General features: G+C 34.1%; 1 long non-coding RNA gene across 1 annotated transcript; it reads left to right on the top strand.

Moving 5' to 3' along the window:
• The first annotated feature begins 2,597 nt into the window (after window positions 1–2,597).
• Window positions 2,598–5,703, top strand: LOC132306143 (uncharacterized). Its single transcript, XR_009481832.1, has 2 exons — window positions 2,598–5,212; window positions 5,411–5,703. It is a non-coding gene; the product is annotated as an uncharacterized LOC132306143 (long non-coding RNA).
• Window positions 5,704–6,833: the final 1,130 nt, after the last annotated feature.

Below are 6,833 nucleotides of genomic sequence, written 5' to 3' on the forward strand. Positions count from 1 at the left end.
TTAAACCTCCATGAGATTTCTGTTATGGTTTTTCCAACCGGGACTTTCAGTCTCACCACCCTCTAGTTTCAGGTACCGAAGATGGACGGGGATTGCTAGATTTGGGCTTAGGCTGAAGAGTCGGTGTTGCAGGATTTATTTTATTTATTTTGGAGTGTTTTTTACGTATGTTTGAGGAAATTGATTTTGTATAAAAGAGGGCATTTTTTTGTGATCCTGGGTGTATTTTGATGTACTTGGATTTGTATAAATTGAGGATTTTGTTAGAAATTCGGGTCGTCATAAAATGGTATCAAAGTTGTACCCAGCCAGAAGTGTGAGTGTAGTGATGATGTAGACGGGTGTGAATGGGCGAGTGTGTAGTATTGGTGTGCTACAACTCGTAGCCGGGTGTGGGTGGGCGAATAGCATTCAGATGGTTGGTTAGTGTAGTTAGGCAGGTAGGCCAGATTTATTATTGTTTGTTTTTTTTCATAGGCGGGTGACGCATTGACTAGCTACCACAATGGTTACGGAGTGTGTGGGTGAGTGACTAGCACTAGCAACTACCACAACATTCTACATATCATTGTATCTCACATCGCCTGGGATAGGGATTTGTGGATTTGGTTTTGAGGTTATTGGTGTTATAGTATATACGAAGACTGTTGGATTCGAATTTCAGGAAAGAAATTCTTTTTAAGTGGTGGAGATTGTGATAACCCGGATTTTTTTAGATTTTAATTTATAATTTTATTATTATTATTATTATTATTTTAGTTTTGAGTTCGTTTTCAAAGGAGGTGTAAATTGTAGTTTTTTTATATAGTTTATATATATATATATATATATATATATATATATGTTATATAGAAGTAGCAAGGTGCAGGAAATCATTGGGAAGAGAAATGGGTTTGGTTTGGTTTTGTATATATATTTGTATAATTTTGCATCTATGGGTAAGAGAGGAAAGAAATGTCAGCCGAAGAGAAATGAAGTGGAGATTGAAACTGGTCATTGGCGCAGTCCCACTTGGTATAGTTAATGGGTTGGTTTTTGTTGCTTTGTATAATATATATATATATATATATATATATATATATATATATATATATATATTATACAAAGCAACAAAAACCAACCCATTATATATATTGTATCTTATGGTGATAAGAAGAGAAGAGAGCAGCCGAGGTCAGAGAGGGAGAAAAGAAAAAAGAGAAAAGAGATAAAGATGGACTGTAATGATGGTGTGGGTCCCATTAGTTGTTTTTTTATGGGCAAAGCTGAATTGATCACGTGGGTTGGAGTGTGATCGTATATTAATAGATATGATGTGATAAGGAAGAAAAGAAAAATGAAGGTAAGAAATTGGGTGGTGGGGTCCATTGAGCTGATATTTGTATTGGGTGTCGGTGGAATTGTCTAATTATTGGAGTATCCACCTTAAGTGTTTCATGCACAAAGTGAGTTTACAGAGAGTGAGTTTTGAGGAAAAACAGAGGAGCCGAGAGTCTACGGAGGTGTTCTCAGAGCTTGAAGCTTTGATGATCAGTGGGGAATTAATCATTTTTAGAGTAAGGTTCTCTATACCTTGAATGGCATGGGGTGGTTTTGCTTCAAATGGTTTTATTAAATGTTTTGATTAACTGCATATTTATTTTGTTTATGTATTCATATAAATGTGTATATTTTGTGAAGCTATTTTGTTAAACCTCCATGAGATTCCTGTTATGGTTTTTCCAACCGGGACTTTCAGTCTCACCACCCTCCAGTTTCAAGTACCGAAGATGGACGGGGATTGCTAGATTTGGGCTTAAGCTGAAAAGTCGGTGTTGCAGGATTTATTTTATTTATTTTGGAGTGTTTTTTTATGTATATTTGAGGAAATTGACTTTGTATAAAAGTGGGCATTTTTTGTGATCCTGGGTGTATTTTGATGTACTTGGATTTATTAAATCGAGGATTTTGTTAGAAAATTCAGGTCGTGATAAAATGGTATCAGAGCTGTACCCAACCGGAAGTGTGAGTGTAGTGATGATGTAAACAGGTGTGAATGGGCGAGTGTGTAGTATTGGTGTGCTACCACTCGTAGCCGGGTGTGGGTGGGCGAATGGCGTTCATCGGCAGCCACTGGGATGGTTGGTTAGTATTGTTGGGTAGGTAGCCTAGATTTGTTATTGTTTGTTTTTTTTCGTAGGGGGGTAACACATCGACTAACTATCACAACGGTTAGGAGTGTGTGGGCAAGTGACTAGCACTGGCAGCTACCACAATGTTCTACATATCACTGTGTCTCACATCGCCTGGGAGAGGGATTTGTGGATTTGGTTTTGAGGTTATTGGTGTTATCGTATATACGAAAATTGTTGGATTCGAATTTTGAGGACGAAATTCTGTTTAAGTGGTGGAGATTGTGATAACCCGGATTTTTTTAGATTTTAATTTATAATTTTTATTATTATTATTATTATTATTATTATTTTAGTTTTGAGTTCGTTTTCAGTGGAAGTGTAAATTGTAGTTTTTTATATAGTTTATATATATATATATATTATGTAAAAGCAGTAAGTTACACGAAATCATTGGGAAGAGAAATAGGTTTGGTTTGGTTTTGTATTTATATTAGATATATATATATAATTTTGCATCTATGGGTAAGAGAGGAAAGAAATGTTAGCCGAAGAGAAATGAAGTGGAGATTGAAACTGGTCATTGGCGCTGTCCCACTTGGTATAGTTAATGGGTTGGTTTTTGTTGTTTTGTATAATATATATAAATATATATATATATATATATATATATATATATTGTATCTTATGGTGATAAGAAGAGAAGAGAGTAGCCGAGGTCAGAGAGAGAGAAAGGAAAAAAGAGAAAAGAGATAAAGATGGATTGTAATGATGGTGTGGGTCCCATTAGTTATTTTTTTTTTTTTGGGTAAAGCTGAATTGATCACATGGGTTGGAGTGTGATCATATATTAATAGATATGATATGATAAGGAAGAAAAGAAAATGAAGGTAAGAAATTGGCTGGTGGGGTCCATTGAGCTGATATTTGTATTAGGTGTCGGTGGAATGTCTATTTACTGGAGTATCCGCCTTAAGTGTTTCATGCACAAAGTGAGTTTACAGAGAGTGAGTTTTGAGGAAAAACAGAGGAGCCGAGAGTCTGCAGAGGTGGTCTTGGAGTGTGAAGCTTTGATAATCAGTGGGGAATTAATCATTTTCAGAGTATGATTCTCTATACCTTGAATGGCATGGGGTGGTTTTGCTTTAAATGGTTTTATTAAATGTTTTGATTAACTGCATACTTTTTTTGTTTATATATTCATATGAATATGTATATTTTGTGAAACTGTTTTGTTAAACCTTCACGAGATTCTTGTTATGGTTTTTCCTACTGGGACTTTCAGTCTCACCACCCTCCAGTTTCAGGTACCGAAGAAGTACGGGGATTGTTAGATTCGGGCTTAGGCTGAAGAGTCGATGTTGTAGGATTTATTTTATTTATTTTGGAGAGTTTTATGTATATTTGAGGAAATTGACTTTATATAAACGAGTGCATTGTTTTTGTGATCCGTGGTGTATTTTGATGTACTTGGAATAGTATAAATCGAGGATTTTGTTAAAAAATTCGGGTCGTGACAAAATAATATTAGAGCAGTACCCAATCGGAAGCGTTAGTGTAGTGATGATGTAGACGGGTGTGAGTGGGCGAGTGTGTAGTAATGGTGAGCTACCACTCGTAGCCGGGTGTGTGTGGGCGGATGGCGTTCATCGGCAGCCACTGGGATGGTTGGTTAGTGTGGTTGGACAGGTGGCCCAGATTTGTTATGGTTTGTGTTTTTTTAGTGGGCGGGTGACGCATCGACTAGCTACCACAACGGTGACGGAGTGTGTGGGCGGGTGACTAGCATTGGTAGCTACCATAACGTCCTACATATCACTGTATCTCATATCACCTGGGATAGGGATTTGTGGATTTGGTTTTGAGGTTATTAGTGTTTTCGGGTATACGAAGACTGTTGGATTCGAATTTCGGAAATGAAATTCTTTTTAAGTGGTGGAGATTGTGATAACCCGGATTTCTTTAGATTTTAATTTATAATTTTATTATTATTATTATTATTATTATTATTATTATTATTATTTTAGTTTTGAGTTCGTTTTCAGTGGAGGTGTAAATTGTAGTTTTTTTATATAGTTTATATATATATATATATATATATATATATATTATGAAGAAGCAACACGGTGCACAAAATCATTAGGAAGAGAAATGGGTTTGGTCTGGTTTTGTATATATATTAGATATATATATAATTTTGCATCTATGGGTAAGAGAGGAAAGAAATGTCAGTCGAAGAAAAATGAAGTGGAGATTGAAACTGGTCATTGGCGCGGTCCCACTTGGTATAGTTAATGGGTTGGTTTTTGTTGCTTTGTATAATATATATATATATATATATATATATATATATATATGTTGTATCTTATGGTGATAAGAAGAAAAGAGAGCAGCTGAGGTCAGAGAGAGAGAAAAGAAAAAAGAGAAAAGAGATAAAGATGGATTGTAATGATGGTATAGGTCCCATTAGTTGTTTTTTTTAGGCAAAGTTGAATTGATCACATGGGTTGGAGTGTGATCGTATATTAATAGATAAGAAGAGAAGAGAGCAACCGAGGTCTGATAGAGAGAGAAAGGAAAAAAGAGAAAAGAGATAAAGATGGATTGTAATGATGGTGTGGGTCCTATTAGTTATTTTTTTTGGGCAAAGCCGAATTGATCACATAGGTTGGAGTGTGATCGTATATTAATAGATAAGAAGAGAAGAGAGCAGCCGAGGTCTGAGAGACAGAGAAAGGAAAAAAGAGAAAAGAGATAAAGATGGATTGTAATGATGGTGTGGGTCCCATTAGTTGTTTTTTTTGGGTAAAGCTGAATTGATCACGTGGTCTGGATTGTGATCGTATATTAATAGATATGATGTGATTAGAAAGAAAAGAAAATGAAGGTAAGAAATTGGGTGGTGGGGTCCATTGAGCTGATATTTGTATTGGGTGTTAGTGGAATTGTCTATTTATTGGAGTATCCGCCTTAAGTGTTTCATGCACGAAGTGAGTTTACAGAGAGTGAGTTTTGAGGAAAAACTGAGGAGCCGAGAGTCTGCAGAGGTGGTCTTGGAGCTCGAAGCTTTGATGATCAGCGGGGAATTAATCATTTTCAGAGTAGGGTTCTCTATACCATGAATGGCATGAGGTGGTTTTGCTTCAAATGGTTTTATTAAATGTTTTGATTAACTGCATATTTATTTTGTTTATATATTCATATGAATGTGTATATTTTGTGGAGCTGTTTTGTTAAACCTTCATGAGATTCTTGGTATGGTTTTTCCTACTGGGACTTTCAGTCTCACCACCCTCCAGTTTCAGGTACCGAAGATGGACGGGGATTGCTAGATTCGGGCTTAGGCTGAAGAGTCGGTGTTGCATGATTTATTTTATTTATTTTGGGGAGTTTTATGTACATTTGAGGAAATTGACTTTGTATAAAAGAAGGCATTTTTTTGTGATCCTGGGTGTATTTTAATGTACTTGGATTTGTATAAATCGATGATTTTGTTAGAAAATTCGGGTCGTGACAATTTATTTATGCATTATAGATATATGTGAAAATCATGAAGTTCTAAGATATGGGATTCATGTAAATTTGTGATTAATGGTTTTCACGAATTATTAAAGTTTACATACAATAGTACTATTATTTGATAATTGAAAATAATGAATGATAGATAGTTTAATATATATTACACATTATGTGTTTCAGTTTTTGCTAGATTATTAATTTATATTATTATTACGTCAAATTCGTATTTGTTTATAAATTAAAGTCTAATTGTTTATTTGAAACTTCTGTAAATTTTGAATTAAATATTATTTGTGTTTAAGAAATTTTGAAATAAAATAAAATAAAATGAAAACCTTCTTTAAATTGCTGTTATATATAAATTGGCAAAAATTTGGTATATCTAGCCAAATTTTTTCCAATTTATTTTAAAATATATATATAATGAATAGTAAAGAGTTCGAACCTCGGTGTAGGTAGAGTATGTGCGTAATTGTTTTAAATTCCAAATATATATATATATATATAATGAATTGTAATTTTTTTTTTTTTTTTTTTGGGGCTTAAATTAATCTTATGATTGCTTCAAAGTTTGGCCCCCAATGGCGTGCGCTGCCGACTTGCAACTGGATTCACACTCTCCGGTCCCAATTCAGAGGTCCGATTTTAGGTGCTCTCTGGATTCCAATGTCGCTGCATTAACATTATTTAAATAAATCTTTCAATATATATATATATATATATATATATATATATATATATATATATATATATCTATTTGTCTATAGGTAGAGTAGTTGCCCAAAAGAGTGTTCTTTCTTTTTCTTTTTCTTTTTTTTTTTTTATTTGGAAACTAAAATGTATTTTTTTTTTAAATATCTATATTATGTTTTTTTTTTTGGTAAACTAACCTTTGTTTCTATTTTTTTTTTTTTTTTTTGGGTAAATTCTATATGAATGACTTTGTAAAAATAGTGATGGCTATGGGTTCTAATTTTTTTTCCCTCCCAAGTGGTTGTGGTGTGGTGGTGGTGGTGGTGGGGGGTGACCATGGTTTGTTTTCTGCTCTTCAGCAAACACAGAAAAAGAAAAATATCAGCACACAACACAACAATATATATATATATATACACACACACACAGTATCACTGGAAAGGAAAAAGGATAAATAACAAAACAGATCAAAACACAATGTGCGACACATTCCAAAACGTGATATAGGAA

Source organism: Cornus florida, unplaced genomic scaffold (genome assembly GCF_030987335.1).
Source record: "Cornus florida cultivar Cherokee Brave unplaced genomic scaffold, ASM3098733v1 CherokeeBrave_3.0.0_Hap2_Chr05, whole genome shotgun sequence".
NCBI classification, from domain to species: domain Eukaryota; kingdom Viridiplantae; phylum Streptophyta; class Magnoliopsida; order Cornales; family Cornaceae; genus Cornus; species Cornus florida.